Here is a 22,418-nt window from a genome sequence, read left to right as displayed (position 1 = left end):
TCTTAACCACATCTTATGCCTTATATATTCAAGGTCAAAACAGAAAAACCCTCACTTAAGGAACTAAAATCTTAGTCCATGGAAATTTTGAATTATCACTGCACAATATGGTTTGGATAAATGTCCCCCAATGACTCATGTGTTAAAGGCTTAGTGGTGCCTTAGCATGTGGTGCTATTGGGAAGTGATGGGTTAGGTGATTAGGATTATGCCCTTGAAGGGAATATTGGGAACTTGGTCCCTTCCTGTCTCTCTTTGCTTCCCAGCTGCCATGTACTCTTTCAGTTTAAATCTTTCCTTTCTCCTAAGCTTAGTAAAGAAAGGGTGGCAAGAGGGGTTGGGGTTGTGGCTCACCGATAGACCGCTTGCCTCGCATGTATGAGGCACTGGGTTCAATCCTCAGCACCACATAAACATAAATAAACGAAATAAAGGTATTGTGTCCATCTACAACTACAATATTTTTTTTTAAAAAAAATAAAGGGTGGAAAGAATAGAGAGAGAACAGAAATTAAGAATACAGAAAATTGAGCGGGGTGTGGTAGTGCGTGCCTGTAATCCCAGTAGCTCAGGAGGCTGAGGCAGAAGGATCTCGAGTTCAAAACCAGCCTCACAAAAAGCGAGGTGCAAAGCAACTCAGTGAGACCCTATCTCTAAATAAAATACAACAGGGCTGGGGATGTGGCTCAGGGGTTGAGTGCCCCTGAGTTCAATCCTTAGTACCTCTCCCCACCAAAAAAAGATACTCAAGAATACTAAGGGCATGTGGATGATCAATGTATATTATTTGCATATACAAATATGCCATGATGAAATCTATTGTTCTACAACTGAAATGCACTAAAACAACAACAAAAAGAACCAAGGGACCTGGTACAAAAAAAATTAGAAAACTGTATTGTCTTGTGTATAAAAAATGAAAAAGATTTTTATATGATTAAATGAAAGGAGTTGGTGACCAAGTGTAAGATTCTAAGTATTTTTATTTGGTTCCAGAACCACACTTTGGCATGCATCAGAACCAGATTGTTGAACTCTGTGCCCAGAACTTCTGATTTTGTAGTCTTCAGGTACGGAGCTCCAGTGGCGCAATCAGTCAGCGCGCGGTACTTATAAGTTGTAGTCTTCAGGTGGGGTTCAAGAATTTACATTTCTAACAAGCTCCCAGGTAACACTGATGCTGTACTTGGAGAAACACTAGAGAAAGAGCATGAAATTTCCAACACCATAAAAGTATAAAAATATTTTTCTAAAATATATTAATTTTAATTTGTACGCTCAGCCAAATCATTAGTCAATTAATGTCCTTGTTTGTACTCTATGGTGACAGATTATGCTTAAGGTAGAAGTCACATTAATGATTTCATTTTCAAAAATTACTGCATATTTGCTAAATGCCAGTACATGTTAGATTTGGGGAATAAAATGATAAATAAATCCTATTGCTCTCTCAAATTAATCACAGCCAGTGGGGTGGGCCAACATAAAAATTATAATATATGAGAAAAAATATAGAGATAAAATACTCAGGAACACAATGAGAGAACAATAAATCTGCCCAGGAGATGGTCAGAGGGAGCTCCAGAGATGCAGGGTATCAAAGAACAAAATTAAAACAATTTATTTAAAGATCTTAATTGACTTTATTTTACGATTCTAGAATTGGATAACATTTCATTCCATAAAACAGAGTAAGCATTCCAATGGACTGAGTAGAAAATGTTGTTTTGATTCTGGTTATTGTTGTATTTTTAGAGATTGGATTTACAGACAGAAAAGGCCTGAAAAAAGCAAAAACAAAGACAAAAAGTGCATGGATCATTTCAAAGTTACTTTCCTTCTAAGGTAGGGACAGGGAGAAAGAAAAGTACAAAACAACTGATTGGTTAACATCAGAAAACTTCAGGTTACTTTTTGTAAGAATTAAAGGGTATAAGGATTAAAGCAGAGGAAATTTCACTGTTGCATAGATTGGTCTGTTTGGAAAATCTGGCTTTCATTCTCCTAATTTCTGGGACCATCAGATAACAACTTTGTGACACTGGCACTACAGTATGGGCCATCCAATTTGATTTTTAATTGGACCTATTGGGGTCTCGTGCAAGTCCAAAATAATGGCCTTCTTTAACAGGTGATATTAAATTGGATCCACAAACATACAAAAAAATAAGTGCTCATCTGGGCTGGGGATATATCTCAGTTGGGAAAGTGCTTGCTCCCACAACAGGGACCTGAGTTCAATCTCCAGTACCATAAAGAAAAAAAAAAAAACAAAAACTGTTCATCAGAAGTGGAAATGGGCATGTTAGATAGAGTGCATGTCCTATTCATAGGACAATCAGTGGGATACAAAAATAGAGGGGAGAAAGGATACGAAGGAATGGTGATAAGGGTACAAAGACCTGCTGGAGCCAATGTTAATAATTTGCTCTTCATCTTTGCAGGTTCAGAAATCCAAAGTTCAGTTCAAGAGCTACTGTGTGTCAGGCTCCAATGCTGTGCTCCTGGGGACAGGAAAGAGGCTCATGAAAGAACCACACTGGTCTTCCCTGGGCATCTATGCTGGAATTTATTTCTGAGAACCTCAATTTCTTTCTTTCTCTCTCCCCTCCCCCAATAATAAATTTTTAATTTCATATCTGTAAAGAAAAGTCAGCCTTACCCTCCCCCTAAGTTACTGAGAGAGAAAAAGAATTTTAAAGAATTTAACTTTTTTTAAAATTTGTTTTTTATGTGGTGCTGAGGATTGAAACTAGTGCCTCAACCATGCTAAGCAAGCACTCTACTACTATACCACTATACCATTGAGGCAGTAAAGTTTAATTCACTTGCTTTCTTTGCCCAACAAGTGAGTGAGTTTGCACAAATTTGGGCATACTGGTCAAACTAATGGCTATTTCTGAGGCACAGCTGTCAGGCAGAGCTCTCTCAATGGATTTTAAAATGATCCAAATAATTTAAATGATTTTTCTTTAGTTTCACTCACATTCCATTTGGACACCTATAGTGGTTTTCTATGTCCCTTAATAATGTTGAACAAATATGCTTTATTATTCCTGACAGTACAAGCTCATAAATCTATTCATGACTTCTCAAACATTCTCAATGTTTTTTGTTTGTTTGTTTGTTTGTTTTTTGCGGAGTTGGGGGTGCTGGGGATTGAACCCAGGACCTTGTACATATGAGGCAGGCATTCTACCAACTGAGCTACATCCCCAGCCCCTCAAACATTCTCATCTTTTTTATTAATTTTTTTAAGTTGTAGATGTACACAATACCTTTATTTTATTTATTTATCTTTATGTGGTGCTGAGGATTGAACCCAGTGCTTCACACATGTGAGACTAGTGCTCTACCACTGAACCACAATACTAGCCCCTCTCATCTCTTCATTTAAACTCTGTTTTTATAAGTTGGTTATTAATCACCACTTTATTTTTTTAATATTTATTTATTTTTAGTTGGACACAATACCTTTATTTTGTTTATTTACCTTTATGTGGTGCTGAGAATCCAACCCAGGGCCCCACATGTGCTAGGCAAGCGCTTCACCACTGAGCCACAACCCCAGCCCTTAATCACCACTTTAGTATATGAATATAACCTCCTTCATAAACAGTAAAATAGTATAAAAAGTTTAAGTTCCCTTTGACAATTCCCTGCCTTACCTTCCCCAGGAGAGTCTGTGTGGAACAGTCTACCTCTGAGCTACATGCCCAGCCCTTTTATTTTATTTTTTATTTTGAGACAGGGTAACATTAAGCTGCCCATGCTAACCTCAATTTAACCATTCTCCTGAGAGCTGAGATCATGGGTATGTCCAATTTCACTGGGCCATGTGGTTTGTTTTTGAAAACACTGTAGATGCTTCCTTCTATTCTAATTTTGGTTTCATTTACCATGTAAATGTAGGGAAATCATAAACTCATCTTGTCCAAATAGCTTAGTCATTAAACCTTCCCATGGGTGTACCTGGGAACTCTGACTCTTATTTGTCCTTTTCTAATAGCCTTAGTTTGTTCAAGGCGTCCTTTGAGTACAGATAACAGAAAGTTGACTCCTGTTTATTCTGTAGCTGTTAGCATATAAGAATCTACTTGGTTTTCACATTTTTGTTTTTTGTTTTATGATACATGAGATTGAACTCAGGGGAACTTGATCACTGAGCTACATCCCCAGAACTTTTTATTTTTCACTAATTTGAGACAGGGGCTTACTAAGTTGCTCAACCTGTGATCCTCCTGCCTCAGCCTCCTAGGTTGCTGAGATTACAGGCTGTACCACCACACCCAGCTTAGTGTTTCCTTAATTAATGAACACCAATTTCCTTCTTTGAAATTGTAAATATTTAATAAGAGAGTATTAGCATTCATAGCATACATAAATACTATCTGCTTTTCTTTCAGTTGGTAAAAACAAAGTAAATAAAAAAGAATTATAAATTTTAAGTAAAATATGTTTTAACTCAAAATTTGGAATAAAATTAATTTTAAAATTAGATTCATTTAGCTACTAATGTGTGTGTGGAAGAAGATATATATGTATAACAACTTAGTATATAAGGAATGTAACGATGTGTAATAACATGGAATGTGCCTACCATATATTGTTATATATGTATAACAACAATATACGGTAGGCACATTCCATGTTATTACACAAAGTTATATTCCTTATTCCTTAAGAGTACACAACTCATTCTTTTTAACATTCACATAATTTTTCATAGTCATTTTTGTATGATTTCAGATATGGCCAATTTGGTGGGGGGGGGGGGAAGCTCAAAAAAGGAGAATTATAAAAGTAGCTGATTTTGCACCTCCTGAACCCAAAGCTAGCCCTGAACAAAAATGAAGTAACTGAAATTTGCCATTAGTTTAGTTTTTGTTTGTTTGTTCTTGTGGTGCTAGGGATTGAACAAGGACCTTGCACATCCTAGGCAAGTGCTCTACCACTGAGCTACTTTCCCAGTCCTAGATTCTTTTTATTTTTTTCCCTTTTTATCGTAAACTTTTCCCCCATTCCCTTCTTAAAACAAAGTTCCTTAAGGTTTATTCCAGGAATGCAATAGTGTTCAATATTAGAATATCCATTAATGTAGTTCATAATGTTAATATATTTAAGGAAAATGTTTATTCATAAAATGTGTGGGCTGGGGTATAGCTCAGTGGTTGAGAACTTGCCTAGCTAACATGGGGAAGGCTGTGGATTTGATCTCCAGCACTTGAGGGGCAGGGGAAGCATGACTCTCAATAAGATCAGTGAGCTCTGCGGCATTTTAAGTTGCCCTATCTCATCCTCTCTCCCCAGCTTCATGGGTCACCTTGGAAACTACCATCCTGGAATTGCCCAACAACCAATTGCAAAAGAAAAGATATGGTTGAAGTTTCTTGAAAGCCCCATTCATAAATAATTATCATTATTTTACCTGAGATCTCCTTGGTAGAGCCCAATAACAACCCTTGTCTTTATTGACCTGATTCAGAGTTCACCTGGTACAAAAAGCCTTTTTTCCAGGGTTATTTGTAAAAAACAATCAGCAACAATTCTTTAATAACATCATGTCAGCCTGAGTCAGTGGATAACAACTGGGACAAACTACAGGCCTAATGAATAGCAGGGGAATGTGATATCCAGAAGGGGTTTTAAAAAGGGGTTTTAAAAAGCTTTGACACGGGCTGGGGGTGTGGCTCAGCGGTAGCATACTTGCCTGACATATGAGGCACTGGGTTCAATTCTCAGCACTGCATATAAATAAAGTGTCCATTGACAACTAAAAAAAATTATTTTTAAAAGCTCTGGTGGGGGGATGGGGTCAGGAAAGATGGTGGAATGAGATGGACATCATTATTCTAGGTAGGACTGCACATATGGCGTGACGCTATATCTTGTACAACCAGAGAAATGAAAAGTTGTGCTGCAATTGTGTACAAAGAACCAAAATGAATTTTGCAATATATGCTTAATTAAAAATAACTAATTAATTAATTTTTTTTAAAAAAAGCTCTGACATGGCTGCAGATGAGCTCAGTGGTAGAACACTTGCCTAGCACATATGAGGTCTTGGTCTCTGAAAGTGAGAGGGAGAGAAAAGAGAAAAGAAAAAGAAAAGTTCTGACATATTCCTGGGAATTTAGAAGGCAAAACACATGAAAAGGACTCTGAATATATCCTAAAATTATGTACATAAAGACCTGAGATACCCTACACTTTAACATCTGGCTGACCTAAAGATTTGGTACAAGCAGAAAGTGAAAGCTAAAGCAAAGTTGTCACCTCTGACTGAGTATTGAAGGTGTGACCCAAAACACACACACTGAGCCCTTCAGCAAACACTGGGAGACATATTGGTTCTTGGAATTTAACAAAATATCTGTCTAATTATTAGCTAATGCCAAGCTAACAAACTAGAGACTTCAGACACTCAAACTAGAGACATTCACCAAAGAACACAGACTTCAGAGAAAGTCACTAGATAAATGACAATAACAACAAATAATGGGAAAGGGAAAATCTGATATCTAGAGATGCAACATTATGTATATTTTCATTATGTATATTTCAACAATGAATAATGAAACATGCAAAGCAATGAGAAAATATGACATGTAAAGGGAAAAGAGCAATCAATAGAAATTGTCCCTCTAGGAGCCCAAATGTTGGAATTATTAGACAAAAACATGAAATCTACTATTTTAAATATGTTCCAAGAAACAGAAGGAAATTATATGTCTGAAGAACTAAAAAAAAAAGTATGAGAAAAGAAAATTATGAGAATCAGGCCTAACCAAGTAGAGAATATCAATAAAAAGAGATATTATTATTATTAAAAGAACCAAGTAGAAATTTTAGAAAGTGAAAAGTATAGTAACTGAAATGGAAAATTAACCAGAAGGGCACAACAGAAGATTTAAGCAGACAAAAGAAAAAGCTAGTGAATATGAATATACATCAATTGAGATTATCCAGTCTGAGAAACGAAGAGGAGGTGGAGGAGGAGGAGGAGGAGGAGAAGGAATAGAGCCTGAGATCTGAGGCAACATCAAGTACCCCATAATATGTACAATGAGAGTCACAGAAGACTGGAGAGAAAGTACTTGAAGAAATAATGGCCAAAAGCTTCCCAAATTTGATGTAAAATAATAATCTCCACAGCCAAGAGGCATATCCCAAGTAGTATAAACTCAAAGCAATCTATACCCTAGACACATCATGATCAAACTGTAAATAACAATGAAAATGACAAAAAAAGAGTGACATGAAAACAGCAAGAGAGGGCTGGGTTTGTGGCTCAATGGTAGAGCATTTGCCTCACACATGTGAGGTACTGGGTTTGATCCTCAGCACCACATAAAAATAAAGAAATAAAGATTAAAAAAAAAAGCAAGAGAGAAATGATTCGTCATGGAAGACTGATCCATAAAAAGATTAAAAGCTGATTTCTCTTAATGCCAGAATAGAGTAAAATGATATATGATGAGAAAGAATATAGACTGAAAAACAAGCAAAGGAACAAAAGATTGTCAACCAAGGAATCATATCCAGCAAAAACTTTTTGAGGGGAAGAAGCGGGATACCAGGGATTGAACTCAGGGGCACTCAACCACTGAGCCACATTCCCCAGCCCTATTTTGTATTTTCTTTAGAGACAGGGTCTCACTGATTGCTTAGTGCCTCGCTTTTGCTGAGGCTGGCTTTGAACTTGTGATGCTCCTGCCTCAGGCTCCAAACTGCAGGGATTACAGGTAAGCGCCACTGTGCCAGGAATCTCCAGAAAAACTTTTAAAGCAAAGGATAAATTAAGAGTTTCCTAGGGCCAGACGTGGTGGCGCATGCCTATAATCCCAGCAACTCTAGAGGCTGACAGGAGATGAGCTGTTCAAAACCAGCCTTAGCAAAAACAAGGTGCTAAGCAACTCAGAGAGACCCTGTCTTTAAATAAAACACAAAATAGGGCTAGGCATGTGGCTCAGTAGTAGTCAAATACCCCTGAGTTCAATCCCTGGTACCAAAAAAGAAAAAAAGAAAAGAAAGAACGAAAAGGAAGTAGGAGCTAAGGAGGTAGTTCAGTAATAATGTTACCAAACCAAGCCTATTTGCCAGCTGCACAGTATGCCAATCACTGAGTTTTGCAAAAGAGAAAGAATTCATAAAGCAGCTGAATATGGAAAGGGAGACTCAAGACTCAAACTCACCTCTCTGAAGATGGGATTTAGACATATTTATGAAATAAAGAAACAGGCTGATTTAAGGTATAGGTAAAGATGATTGGAGGTGAAGTAATCAGTGATCTGCACATTTGTAAGGAAACTTCATGGCTTTTCGAAGGATCACATGTCCAGAAAAATGACAGCTTTAACATGATCTGTGGATGAAGCTTTTGGCCATCTGACATCAAAAGCTCACCTACTAAACACCTGCACAGGCCCAAGTGAAGAGTCAGTGGTTTCAACAAAAGTGGCCTTCAAGTCCTAGAAAAGTAACCTTGGCAACCATTAGCATTATGATCCACATATCAGAGGTGTTTTATCTATAGCAAAGATAATGGAAGATTAACAAAATATTGCTCAGCTGTGTGACCTTCAAAATTAGGGGGTTTTGTTGTTGTTGTTTGTTTGTTTGTTTGTTTGGTACTGGAGATTGAACCCAAGGGAACTTTACCACTGAGCCACAACCTTAGCCATTTTTATTTTTGAGATAGGGTCTCACTAAGTTGCTTAGGGCCTCAAACTCGTGATCCTCCTGCCTCAGCCTCCCAAGTCCCTGGGATTACAGGCCTGTGTCACTATGCCTGGCCCAAATTAGTAATTTTTAAGATCAACTAAACACAAATAGCTAAAAGCAAGTGAAGATACAGGGTTCATTTAGAAGTTGTCCCTTGCTTTCAGTATGGTACCTGCTAACATGAACAAGTTCCTGAGTTTGATCTGCAGCACAACCAAAAATGAACGAATTAAAGAAATTGAAAAATAGAACAATTAACCATAAAGACATAAGATATATAGAAGTGAGTTGTATGGCACAAGCCTATAATCCTAGTTATTTGGGAGGCTTAGACAGGAGGATGGTACACTTGAGGTCAGCCTGGGCAACATAAGAATACCCCATCTCAAAAAACAAATCAAAAAGATATATAGAAAAGAAATATTACAAAGGTAGATATAAACCCTGTCATACAAGTGATTAATGGATCAACTCTCCAATTAAAGGGCAGAGATCAGCAGAATGGTTTTGGGGGGGGTGGGGCAGGGGGGATTGAACTCAAGTCTTCCTGCAGGCTAAGCAAGCAGTCTACCACTAAGCTATATCCCCAGTGAAGCAGAATAGATTTTTTTAAATGATCTAACCAGCCAGGTGTGGTGGCACTTACCAGTAAAACCAGTGACTCAGGAGGCTGATGCAGGAGAATGGCAAGTTCAAGGTCAGTCTGGGTAACTTAAATGGGCTGGAGATTTACTGTAAAACAAAACAAAACAAAACAAAAAATAGAAAAAAAAATAACCAAATTCTTTCTCTAAGAAACTTTAGATTCAAAAGCACAAATAGGTTGAAAACAAAACTTGCAAGGAATAATCAAAGAAAGCCAGGCCCACTCTGCCATCTTCTGCCCAGAAATTCCTGACCCTGTGACTCTCCCTAAGGTTCTCCATAGGCTCTGGAGTTGGATTCTGTATCACTGAGCTATGATTCCAGAGTCCTCTGTGCCAAAGAGTTAAGAAAATGAATACATTCTTGGGCATTTCATTCCCAAACCCTTCAAGTTGGAACAAGAAGCAGAGCCTTGGGTGACAGAAGAATTTCCAAACTGAAACCTCCCAGATATTTGGAAAGCAGATGATCTGATTGACATCAGCAAGGAAAACCAAGACAAACATTTGTGGCAAGTTGTAGTCACCAACAAAAACACCACATCAACCATCAACCGAGGAGGGTTGAATCAGGAAAAACATTTCTTTGGACATTAAACCATATTTTAATCTGGCTATAAATAATAGAAACCATACAGAGGGGCTGGGGATATAGCTCAGGTAGTAGAGTGCTGCCTTGCATACACAAAGCCCTGGGTTCAATCCCCAGCATCACGTCAAAAAAAAAATAATAATAATAATAATAAAACAGAAACGATGCAGAAGTGAGCCTAAGGAGTTTAATGTATGGCAGAATGTGCTTCTTGCTAATAAGCCTGATGAGGTACAAACTGAAGAGAACGCTAGCAACTGTAATGGGACTAGGAAATCTCTCAGACATCTTCAACATCAGTCTGCATTAAAAGACTCATACTGGAGCCAGGGGTGGTAGCTCACACCTGTGATTCTAACTACTCCAGAGTCTGAGGCAGGAGGATCTCAATTGTAGGCCAACCTGGGCAACTCAGCAAGACTATATCTTAAGATAAAATTAAAAAGTGCTTGGGCTGGAGATATGGCTCAAGTGGTAGCGCACTCGCCTGGCAAGCGTGCGGCCTGGGTTCGATCCTCAGCACCACATACAAACAAAGATGTTGTGTCTGCTGAAAACTAAAAAATAAATATGAAAAAAAAAAACCTCTCTCTCTCTTTTTCCAAAAAAAAGTGCTGGGGAAGTAACTCTAGTAGAATGCCTGCCTAGCATGCACAAGCCATAGGTTCAAACCCCAGTGTGTGTGTGTGCGTGTGTGTATGTGTGTATATGTGTGTTTTCTCATACTGAGGGAGTGGAGGAGCCAGAGTGGCTTTACTAATATCAGACAAAATAGATGTCAATATAAAAGTTGTGAATAGAAACAAAGAAGAACATTTTATAATAATACAGGGATTAACTGAAGATAGGATAATTATAAACATATATGCACTTGACAAAGCCCCAAAATACATGAAGCAAAACTCATCAAATTGAAGGAAGAAATAGACAATTCAACAATGACAGTTGGAGATTTCTAGGCCCACTTTCAATAGCGGATAAAACTACACAGATCAATAAGAAAAAAGAAGACTTCAGTAATACTTTATAGTATTAGGCCCTCTAGGCCTAAAAGATATTTGTAGAGACACGTGGGACGTAATATACTTTGTGGTAGAACATGTACGTAGCATGTACCTGGGTTCAATTCCCACCACCAAAAAAAAAAAAAAAAAGAAAGAAAATAACATTTGTAGAATGCTCCACAACAGTAGATAGTATGGTTTGGATGTGAGGTATCCCTCAAAAGCTCATATGTAATGCAAAAGGTTCAGAGGAGAAGTTATTGGGTTGTGAAAGTCTTAATCCAATCAGTGAATTAATCCCCTGATAGGGATTAACTGAGTGGTAACTGAAGTGGTAGGGTGTGGCTGGAAGAGGTGGGAATTGGGGTATGGCTTTGGGATATACATATATATATATATATATATATATATATGGCAAATAGAGACCTCTCCTCCTCCCCTTCTTCTTCTTTTAGTTGTAGACGGACACGATATCTTTATTTATTTATTTTTATGTGGTGCTGAGGATCCAACCCAGTGCCTCACACATGCAAGGTAGGTGCTCTACCACTGAGCTACAGCCCCAGCCCTCCTCTCTCTGTAGTGGCAACCCCTTTCTCCACAGAAAAGTCTTAACTGGGCTTCTCCAGAAATCTTCACCATGGCTGATTTTAGGACTGTCAGCAAAAGAGTCTCTACAAAAGAGTTCAATGTAGATAAACTTCCTATTTTCATGTTGCCCTGTTTTACTTGGCCACTGGCCAGGAAGAAATCAGCACCCCAGGTGTTGGAAACCCCCTTACTAGTTTTTCACAAACATGTATCCAGTTTAGTAGTTTGAAGAAATGTGTAAACAAGGCCTCTGGCCTTGAGCCAAGGCTTCACCAATTGGGCTTCTTGGTAACAGCTGGCAGGGGGAGGAAAGAAAGAGAAGAAGCTCTCCCCTTCTCAGGCACTGTCCTTGGAGGGTTAACTTCCCCAGAACAGTGAAAAAAAAAAACTGCTTTTATGTGAACTTCTGCAGACTGTAAAACTTCTAAGCCCCTTACATTCTGGGTATAAAATTCTGAAATTGCCTTAACTCGGGGTTCAGGGGTTTGATTGATTACAGCAAAAGCTGTGCCCTCTGAACCTGGCTGCAGCCAAATAAAACTGTTTCCTGCTGTCTTCAGTGTCTTGCCTCATCTGTCCCCACAACATCTCTGCTTTTTGATGATGTGAACTGCTTCCTTCTGCCACACTCTCCTGCCATGATGTTTAGCCTCACCTTGAACCCTGAGGAACCGAATAGAACCAGCCTTATATGGAATCAGATATCTGAAACTGTAAGCCCTCTAATAAACTTTTCCTCCTCTCTACAGTTGTGCTGCTCAGGCCATTTAGTCACAGCAGCAAAAAAAAAGCTGACCAAAACAGTAGACAACACATTCTCCTCAAGTGCACATGGAACATTCTCCAATAGACCAATATTAGTTCATTAGATGTCACATATGTAACATAAATGATGAAAGATGTTAACAACAGAGGAAACTGAGTAAAAATGTATATAGGAATTTTCTGCACATTTTTTGAGGACAGTTTTTGGTAAATCGATTACTATTGTGATTTTCTTTTCTTCTTATTTTGGTCCTGGGATTGAACCCAAGGGTGCTTTACATCCCTACCTCTTTTTTAAATTTTGAGACAGGGTCTTGCTAAATTGCCCAGTCTGCTCTGGAACTTGTGATTTTCTTGTTTCAGACTTCCAGAATTGCTGGGATTAAAAGCATGTGTCACCACTATTGTAAAATTTCTAAAATTATTACTATTATTTTTTAAATATTTTTCTTAGTTGTAAATGGACATAATATCTTTATTTTATTTATTTGTATGTGGTGCTGAGGATCAAACTCAGTGCCTCACACATGCTAGGCAAGAGCTCTACCACTGAGTCACAGCCACAGCCCCTCAAAATTATTTTTTTTAATGAACTAAAGAGACAGACTCAGTGGCACACGCCTGCAATCCCAGCAATTTGGGAGGCTGAGGCAAGAGGATGGCAAGTTCAAGGCCAGCCTCAGCAACTTAGAAAAACCCTAGCTCAAAATAAAAAATAAAAAGGGATAGGCCAGTGTAGTGGCACACATCTGTAATCCCAGCAGTTTAGGAGGCTGAGACAGGAGAATCACAGGTTCAAAGCCAGCCTCAGCAACAGCGAGGGTCTAAGCAACTCGGTGAGACCCTGACTCTAAATAAAATACAAAATGGGGCTGAGGAATGTGGCTCAGTGATTGAGTGCCCTGAGTTCAATCCCTAGTACCAAAAAAAAAAAAAAAAAAGTGAGAGAGAGAGAGAGAACCAAATTTATTAACAGTGCCATAACAACTACAAGTAACAGCATAGGACTAGGGTTATTAATATTTTAACTTCTATTCACTTCCTTGTATAATAACCTAACAACCCATTTTAGAAATTAAGAAACTGAGGTTCAAAAAAGTTAACTGCTACAGAATCAACTAACTGGGAGCTGGTATGTAAATGCCAGAACTAGGATTGGGACCTAGGCCGGTCTCCTTGATGATGAGGGCAATTCTAAATTTTATTTATTTATTTTTTCATAAACTTAGAACATTTTCTCCAATTATTCACAATTATTCTTTAGTTTCTTGGTCCACAAAATAATAACTTTTCTAGACTAGACTTGGAAATGAATCACTTTAAAATGCCTCTGCTACCAGTGTGACCATCACTGTTTGAGACTGACAGGCATAGGTACATATATAATGAAAACTGCATTTTTATATTAAGCTTTAAACTATGGTAGGAGAATCTATTATCTATGCTATATTTTCTAAGTCATTAATGTGCTTATGACATATTAAAAGCAGTACCAAAATTTGATTTATAGTCGTTAACTGTCTTCTGTGTTTGTTTTCCTTGGCATTCACAGTAATCCAGGGGATTAGAAAGAATGTTGGATACTTTTAATTATTTTCAAACATTAGAGAAAGAATGTGTTAGGTTCTTTCTTCCTTTTGAGTTTCTACTTGTTTACTTAATATCATAATTATTAAAATTGAATGAGGCCTTTTGGTTTCCATAGTCCCACAATGAACACATAGGTGACTCAGAGAAATAAAAAGTCTCAGGAAGAAAAAATGTAATTAATCCTTATCTTGAGACACAATGTTAAATCATGCCAAAGGAGATCAGTGCTTTCCAAAGACAGTAGGTACAGCCAGGCCTAGGGACACATGCCTATGATTCCATAGCAAGTTCGAGGCCAGCCTCTGCAACTTATGGGGGCCCTAAGTAACTTAGCGAGGCCCCATCTCAAAACAAAAAATTTTAAAAAGGGAGATCCAAGATGGCAGAATAGAGAGGGTCGAGTTTCTGGCTGCTCCGGGGCATAAAACTTAGAAAACAGGCAGCTTCTCCACAAAGTAAGTGAACATAAAAAAGAGAGAAGGGAGTTTACTGGAAACTAAAACTGGACATTCAAAGCAGATTGGGGACATAGGAGGTTGTACATAATAAAATAAGGAAGAAATCCCCAGTGGCACAGAGAAGGCCACAGAAGGGCAGAAGCTCTAGCCAGAGAGGTCCCTCTGTGAGCATAGTAGAAGATAAAGGAATTAAAGGAACCTGCACTTTTGGAAGGTGCTAGGAGCCATTAGCCAAGTAGGTATGACAATTTCCTTGCCAGCGTACCCCATGTTGCTTAGTGGAAGGACTCATGGAAATAGGACATTTTGCAGTGACATTGCATGTAGGTGACCTTGCTCAAGGACCAGGGCGGATCTGGGTTTAGGGTGTTCCGGGTTTAGGACATTACAGGTTTAAGGTTATTCCTGCTGGGAATAGGGCGTATCCTGCTGCCTGAGTTCCCCTTGAGTTCTCACGGGATTCAGACAGTATTTTTTGGGAGACAGAAGCCGAGTGGGGGTGGATTTGGGCAGAGAATGTGGATTTCCCCAGAACATGTTTGTAGACAGCTGGTGTGAGTTCGGGAATAAAGAGTTGCTGTTTGAATCTACAAGCTGTGTGGTGGCTGGTGATTTTGTGCCCAGCCAGACTGCAGCAGGAAGGCCTGAGTCTGGGTACTGAGCATTTAGAGACCAAGGACATTGCCCAACAAACCTGAAGAACTTCCTGCAGGACATCCGAGTGTGGGAAAAGAAGCCACTATCTCTCCAGGCAGCATGTGGAGGACAAATGAAGGAACTATTTGCAGGAGCAGCACTGGGGCCCTCAACTGAGGAAGCCAATTGATTCCTGGAAAACCTGACTTTGGCCCAAAATAAAAGCCCAGTAAACACATGCTGTATGACATAGAGTGTACTTAAGTGACAAGAAGAAAATCAAACATGTAGAGATGTTTACACAAGGTACAACTGGTCGAGGAAACCCATTCAGCTCTACCCCGCCCCCTTGAACCCGACTTCTTGCAAGACTGGCTGGGAGAGACCCATCTGGCCAGGAACTCACATCTGGCCAGCAACTGAGAAGGGCCAGGGCCAGAGAAATTGGAGACTGAACCCAAGACCAAGAAACGTGGGGTCTGCAGGTGACATAGGGGACTAAGAATGGGCTCCACCCACCACACAAGTGGAACCCAGGGAAGCCCTAGGGTAAAGTTCTCCAGCATGGACAAGCAAGTACTGGGAGCTGGAGGTGTGCTGATTTTAAAACTCCAGACAGAATGGCATTCAGCAAAGAGCCTGGAGCCAACCTAAAGCTAAACCTTGTTTCTAGGAATTCCGCCTGCAGGATCACCTCTCTGACTCCAGCAATCCAGAGGGTGGAGCATCACACTCCAGAAGACCCCACCTGAAACTTCTGAGAAGAGAAGCTGAGAATATTTTGAACTGCAATAAAAATTTTTTTTTTTTTAATTTTCATCAAGGGCTGGGGAGGTGGCTCAAGCAGTAGCACGCTTGCCTAGCATGTGTGCGCCCCAGGTTCGACCCTCAGCACCACATACAAACAAAGATGTGTGTCCGCCGAAAAAAACTAAAAAATAAATATTAAAAAATTCTCTAAAAAAATAAATAAATAAATAAATAAATTTTCATCAAGATTTTTTTTATTTTTTTTCACTGTTTAATTGTGACCTTAATTGGTACGTGAACATTGTATATAGTTTCCTTTTTTTTTCTCATCTCTAGCATTTTTGAAGCCAATTATTTTACATGGACTATTTTTTTGTGAACTAGGATATTTGATTAGTATATTTTAGTTTTGTTTTATAGTCTTTTATTTTAAATTCCTTTTATTTAAATTTTTGCTTTATGTATATTTTTTTCTCCTGTTTTTCTCGATTCTCTTTTCTTCTAATAGCCAATCCCTATCATTCTTTCACTCTTCTGTAATCTTTTACTTCTGTCTTCTACACCTCCTCCCTCATAATCATCACATCCTATACCACTTCTGTTCTCTCCCCATCCACCATTTGAAAATGTTAACCCTTTTGCAAACGTGCTATTTTTTTATAGGCATAACTGATCATATCATTTCTGTTTATTGTGATAATTAACACTGTGGACATCATAGTAGGAACTATTTGGCTTAGTACTATAAATTGTATGCATTAGTTGTTGTTATTATTTGTCTCCCCTTAAACAGTGTGGAACTGGAAAGCTTTAGGGACACTGTAAGTTCATAGGGTAGAAAAATCTGCTGCTTCAGATCCATACTGTTTGATGGGTAGACACACAAACAACATGAAAAAGCAAGGGAACAAATTACCCCAAGCAAACCAAGATACTCCAATAACAGAATAGATACCACAGTGGAAGAAATGCCAGAGAAGGAGTTTAAAATGTACGTAGTTAAATTGATCTGCAAAGTAAAGGATGATGTAAGAAATCAAATACAGGTAGTAAAAAATCACTTCAATAAAGAGAGACTCTGGGGAAAAAACAAACAGAATCCTTGAAGGAAACAATAATAGAAAGCATCATCAAGAGACTAGACTACTTGCAAGACAGCACCTCAGGCAATGAACACAAAATATATAATTTTGAAAATACAGTTGACCATGGAGAGAAAATGTTAAGAAATCATGAACAGAACTTCCAAGAATTATGGGATAACATGAAAAGACCAAATTTAAGATTTATTGGGATAGATAAGGGCACAGAGATACAAATCAAAGAAATGCACAATCTTTTCAAGGAAATAATATAAGAAAATTTGCCAAAGCTAAAGAATGAAATGGAACCCCTTCTTGGACTATTCCCAAAAGACCTAAAAAAAGCATACTACAGGGATACAGCTACATCAATATTCATAGCAGCACAATTCACAATAGCTAGACGGTGGAACCAACCTAGATGCCCTTCAATAGATGAATGGATAAAAAATAATGTGGCATTTATACACAATGGAATATTACTCAGCACTAAAAAATAATAAAATCATGGCATTTGCAGGGAAATGGATGGCATTAGAGCTGATTATGCTAAGTGAAGTTAGCCAATCCCTAAAAAACAAATGCCGAATGTCTTTTTTGATATAAGGGGGGTGACTCAAAACAGAGCAGGGAGGAAGAGCATGAGAAGAAGAAGATTACCATTAAACAGGGACGAGAGGTGGGAGGGAATGGGAGGGAGAAGGGGAATTGCATGGAAGATGGAAGGAGACCCTCAGGGTTATACAAAATTGCATATAAGAGGATGTGAGGGGGAAGGGAAAAAAAGAGAGAGAGAGAAATGAGTTACAGTAGATGGGGTAGAGAGAGATGATGGGAGGGGAAGGGAGGGGAGGGGGGTTAGGAAGGAGATAGGAAGGGCAGCAGAATACAACAGACACTAGTATAGCAGTATAAACGTGGCTGTATAACCAATGTGATCCTGCAATCTGTACACGTGGGAAAAATAAGAATTCATGCCCCATTTGAATCAAATGTATGATATATGATATGTCAAGATCATTGTAATGTTTGAGCAACTTAAAAAATAAATAAATAAATAAATAAATAAAAAGAATAAAATGGAAAATAAAATCTAAGAAGCTTATAGGACCCCATATCAAGGCACACTATAATAAAAATGCCTAGCATATAGAATAAGAATAAAAATTTAAAGTCTGCGAGAGAAAAATATCAGATTACACATAGGGGGAAACCAATTCAGATCTCAGCTGATTTTTCAACCCAGATCCTCAAAGCTAGGAGGTCCTGGAATAACATATACCAAGTTCTGAAAGAAAATGGACACCAATCAAGAATCCTATATCCAGAAAAATTAAGCTTCAGATTTGAAGATGAAATAAAAACCTTCTATGATAAACAAAAATTAAAAGAATTCACAACCAGAAAGCCTGGACTTCCAGAATATTCAACAAAATATTCCACGAAGATGAAATGAAAAAAAAAAAAAGTGAAAACCAGTGAAGGGAGAAATTACACTAAAGGAATAGTCAATCAAAGGAGAAACAATTCACATTAAAAACTAGAAATAAACCAAAATGACCCAGAATACAAATCATATCTCAATAATAACTTTGAACATTAATAGCCTAAACTCATCAAAAGACAGAGACTGGCAGATTAGATTAAAAAACGAGAGCCAACAATATACTGTTTCCAAGAAACTTGCCTCATAGGCAAAGACATCCACAGACTGAAAGTGAAAGGATGGGAAAAAACGTATCACTCACACGGATCGTGTAAACAAGCAGGGGTTTCTATCCTCTAAAATAGACCAAGTTATGTAAGCTATATGATTGCAATTATACAATGTAATGCTAACTTAATACATTTTTAGCATCTGTAGAGTTGTTTTAATAGCTTCCTTTCCATTGATATTTTCTTGATTAGACTTGTTAGATTTTTATCAACTTCTAGCTGTATTATTTCTTTTCTATTTTACATATTTCTGTTCCTACTCTTTTTACCTTCCTACTACCTAATCTGAAAACAACTTGTTAATCTAGCTTCTTTTTGATACAAATACTTTAAGTTATGAGTGTGAATGAGTACTATTTGTTCCAGAAATTGATATTTTAAGCTTTTATTATCACTTAGTTCAAAGCACTTTTTTTTTTTAAAGAGAGAGAGAGAGAGAGAAGAGAGAATTTTTTTTTTTAATATTTATTTTTCAGTTTTTGGCGGACACAACATCGTTATTTGTATGTGGTGCTGAGGATCGAACCCGGGCCGCATGCATGCCAGGGGAGCGCGCTACCGCTTGAGCCACATCCCCAGCCCCTCAAAGCACTTTTTATTTACTTTTCTTGGGCTTTCTTCTTTATGAGATATTTATAAGTGTGATATTTAATTTTGAAGTAGTTGAGATGTGAAGCTGGAGTTCTATATATCTTAAAGTGATTGATTTCTAATAAATCATGCAGGAAACAGTCTGCATAATTTCAAATTTTGAAAATTTCTTGAAAAGTTCATTTTATGACAGAATATAGTCTATCCCTATTAATTTTCTACTTGTCATTTTTGTGTATAGTTCTCAATAAATAATAGGTCAAGGTGGCTAAAAATGTTGTTAAGCCTTCTATATTATTACTCCTTCCAGCAAAGTGAGGGGGCTTAAAAATCTCCAAATATGATTGTATTTGTTTTTCTAGTTTTATTAATTTATTCTTCATGTATTTTGGAGTTTTGTTATTAGGCACACATTTAGGATTATTATACTTTCTTGAAGAAGTTACCCTATTATGGTTATGAAATATTCTCCTATATCTCTGAAAATATTTTTTCTTGAAATTTATTTTATATTAATAGCTCTACTTCAGATTTCTCATGCTTATTTTCCCCTTCTTTTGTTTTTAACTTATTGGTGTATTGATATTTAAAGTGTGACATATAGAGAGAGCATATAGTTATCGTTTGCTTATACCTTTTAATTACTTATACTTTTTAATTACAATATCTAGATAATTTATATTAAATTAATTATTGATATTGTTGAAAAAAAACAACACTTGACTTAAAAGCAAGTGAGAAATTGGGTAAATAATAGGTTTGATGATGTAATAGTTTGGAAAATGGGTTGAATAGTCCTGCTGTCAGGATCAGAGAGAAGATCGTTGGAATACTTTTGTTGCAATTATTAATTCTCTCGTTTATCATATGGTACACAGCAACAGATTTATTTTATTGTTTGTTAACACTTTTTATTTTGCAAATAAAAAATTATACATATATGCATGTGTGTGTGTGTGTGTGTGTGTGTTACCATGGCAATCTCTTAGGTATCACATTATGGTTTTAATGTGAAATTCTCTAACAACAAATAATACTAGGTATTTTTTCATATGCTTATTTGCCATTTGATTATCCTCTTCAGTGAAACACCTGTTTATGTTTTTTATTAATTTTTAATTGCATTATTTGCTGATTGTTGAATTTTCCAATCTTTGTATATTTTGTAAACAAGTATGCATATTGCAAATGTTAAAAACAATAAATAATAGGGGCTGGGGTTGTAGCTCAGTGACAGAGTGCTTGCCTGGCACGTGTGAGGCACTGGATTCGATCCTCAGCACCACCATAAAAATAAACAAAATAAAGGTATACTGTCCATCTACAACTACAAAAAATATTTTAAAAAATAATAATAATAATAAGGCCTAGGGCGGGGGCTCAGCGGTAGCGCACTTGCCTGGTACTTGTGAGGCACTGGGTTCGATTCTCAGCACCACGTATAAATAAATAAAGGTCTATCAACAACTAAATAATAATAATAATAATAATATTAATTAAAAAAGGGAGAAAAAAAAGGCTGAGGATGTGGCTCAGTGGTAAAGTGGCCCTGGATTCAATCCCCAGTACAAAAAAATTTAAAAAATAAAAATAAAGATATTAGATATATGTGATATAAATCAAAGAATAAATGGTGCACAAAGACTTGGGACTTAGTAAATCAGATTTAATGTATAAAAGGCATTGAATAAATATCTTTGCAGGGTGCAGTGGCACTCACCTATAATCCCAGTTATGGGGAGTCTTAAGCAGGAGGATTGCAAGTTGCTCAGCAAATAAGCAAGACCCTGTCTCAAAAAACAAAGGGCTGGGAATGTGGCTTAGTGAGAGCCCCAGTTTCAACCCCTAGTACTAAACAAAATAAACAAAAAAACAGCATTGAATACCTTAATTACACATAGTCCTAATAAGTTTCTGTGGGTCTTATGTGATTTTGGATAATTTGTTTTTCATGTAGACGAAATTATCATAATTGTTTTTATGGTACTTTACAATGCCACTATTAGTATATGGAAAATTTTTAAAAATATTTTTTTAGTTGTAGATGGACACAATACCTTTGATTTATGTATGTATGTATGTATTCATGTATGTATGTAGTGCTGAGAATCCAATCCAGTGCCTCACACAGGCGAGGCAAGCACTCTACCACGGAGCCACAATTCCAACTCCGTATACGGACAATTATTGTAAACCAGTTTTTTTAACTAATGAGACTTTCCCCCAGAAGAGTGCCATCTCTTTCAATTTCTCTTTCTTTTTCACTTGGGTTCTGCATGGAATTTTCCTCTCTGCTTCATCCTGATGGTGTAACACATGATTAGGTGTTCCTTGTCTTGTTTTCCTCTGGGAGGTGTGGGTACTTCTATTTCCTTCTCCTTTTTCATCTTTTCTTTCATTATGGTCTCTTCAGAGTCCCTCTGATCTCTATGTTAATAGGAAAGCACCGAAAGACTGAAAGGAAGACAAAGAAGAAAAAAATCCTCTAAGCAGCTGGGAGCCCTTAGGTCTAACCATCTCTATGGAAACAGTTCCTCAGAGATGGATCTAGAAACAATTCTATAGGGATCAGAGAGAAGCAGTAAGCCAGTCTCCCCAAGCCTTATTTATAGGATTCGACTTGCAAATGGAACTAGTTGATAGACATTTATTTTTCTTTGAGAAAAACAGTAAAACAAGAAGCCAAATATGATTTACATTTATCCCTATTTAAGGTATTTTTAGCTAAAAACTTCCTACTTGCTATAATAATAAAAAAAATACAAAAAAGAATATATGAACCAACTCCAAGCCCTTCCTAATCTTAACACTGGCAGAGTGCCCAATACAAAGAAAATATGGCCAAAATACCCCAAAGGAAACATTACCATTTGGTGGTGAAAAGTCATTCATGTCATTAGAATAATTTTAGGACTGTCACCCATGACCACACAAGGTATGTGGAAAGAATGCCAAATTCATTCAGGCAGTAAATAGATTATTTGAATTCAGGCAAGGAGTGAAAGGGTTTACAGAATTCCACCTACCAAGTCAGGTTGAAAGATGGAAAGAATAAAGTAGCAATGTAACTTGAACCCAAGGGAAGAACTCCGTCTTTAGTGTGGGAGCTAGACAGCAATTATTTTTTAAAAGGGAGAACATACTCCAGGCCTGGTCTTCAATCTCTAGTTCATTTAAAAACAAAACAGGTGGGGGATCCTAGTACAGTAAAAAATAAAAAAGAAGGGTACTGCAAAGTGTCAGTGATAACCAGGACAACCAAGTTTTAGGCTTGT

At 37.4% G+C, this 22,418-nt stretch overlaps 1 protein-coding gene and 1 non-coding gene across 3 annotated transcripts in view; both read right to left on the bottom strand.

Moving 5' to 3' along the window:
• The window catches only part of Pbld (phenazine biosynthesis like protein domain containing), a 55,336-nt gene that overhangs the window by 29,890 nt on the left and 3,028 nt on the right, over positions 1 to 22,418 (bottom strand). For both annotated transcript variants that reach the window (XM_058577973.1, XM_046419720.2), the window contains exon 2: positions 9,371 to 9,456. The gene's annotated coding sequence lies outside the window, so the exon portion shown is untranslated. The remainder of the gene's footprint in view (positions 1 to 9,370; positions 9,457 to 22,418) is intronic.
• Positions 3,145 to 3,217, bottom strand: Trnam-cau (transfer RNA methionine (anticodon CAU)). The gene has a single exon. It is a non-coding gene; the product is annotated as a tRNA-Met (tRNA).

The sequence above is a fragment of the Marmota monax genome, unplaced genomic scaffold, assembly GCF_021218885.2.
Source record: "Marmota monax isolate L192 unplaced genomic scaffold, Marmota_monax_Labrador192_F-V1.1 WCK01_AAM20220418_F8-fsc00019, whole genome shotgun sequence".
NCBI classification, from domain to species: domain Eukaryota; kingdom Metazoa; phylum Chordata; class Mammalia; order Rodentia; family Sciuridae; genus Marmota; species Marmota monax.
This window is presented reverse-complemented; position numbering and strand designations above follow the sequence as displayed.